Below are 356 nucleotides of genomic sequence, written 5' to 3'. Positions count from 1 at the left end.
TGATTGAAAGCAAAGGATTGACCTCAACTTCGAGAACAGGCCGAAACAATAAAGAAAGAAACAGAAGTTTGCCAAGGAGAGACCTGGGCTATCCAACTTACCTGACCTTAAAAATTCGGGAGCACTTCAGGGTTTTCTCTGAAGAAATTCAGTGTGCTAAAGAGTTGTTAGCCCAAGATGAGTAAGAGAAGGTGGCAGACTGTTTGATCAATGTCATTGCTGTGTGTGGGCGCCCACAACAGTTGCCTCAGGTGCTGTAGCAGATGCTGCAACCTCCCATGTTCCAGATGCTGCTGACCAAGCTCCCAAAAACCAACTGGAGAATTTTTTAAAGAGATCTTTTTTTCAATAGGGTG

The sequence above is a fragment of the Tupaia chinensis genome, unplaced genomic scaffold (assembly GCF_000334495.1).
Source record: "Tupaia chinensis unplaced genomic scaffold, TupChi_1.0 Scaffold140652_1, whole genome shotgun sequence".
Classification (NCBI taxonomy): domain Eukaryota; kingdom Metazoa; phylum Chordata; class Mammalia; order Scandentia; family Tupaiidae; genus Tupaia; species Tupaia belangeri.
Note: the sequence above shows the minus strand (reverse complement) of the source record.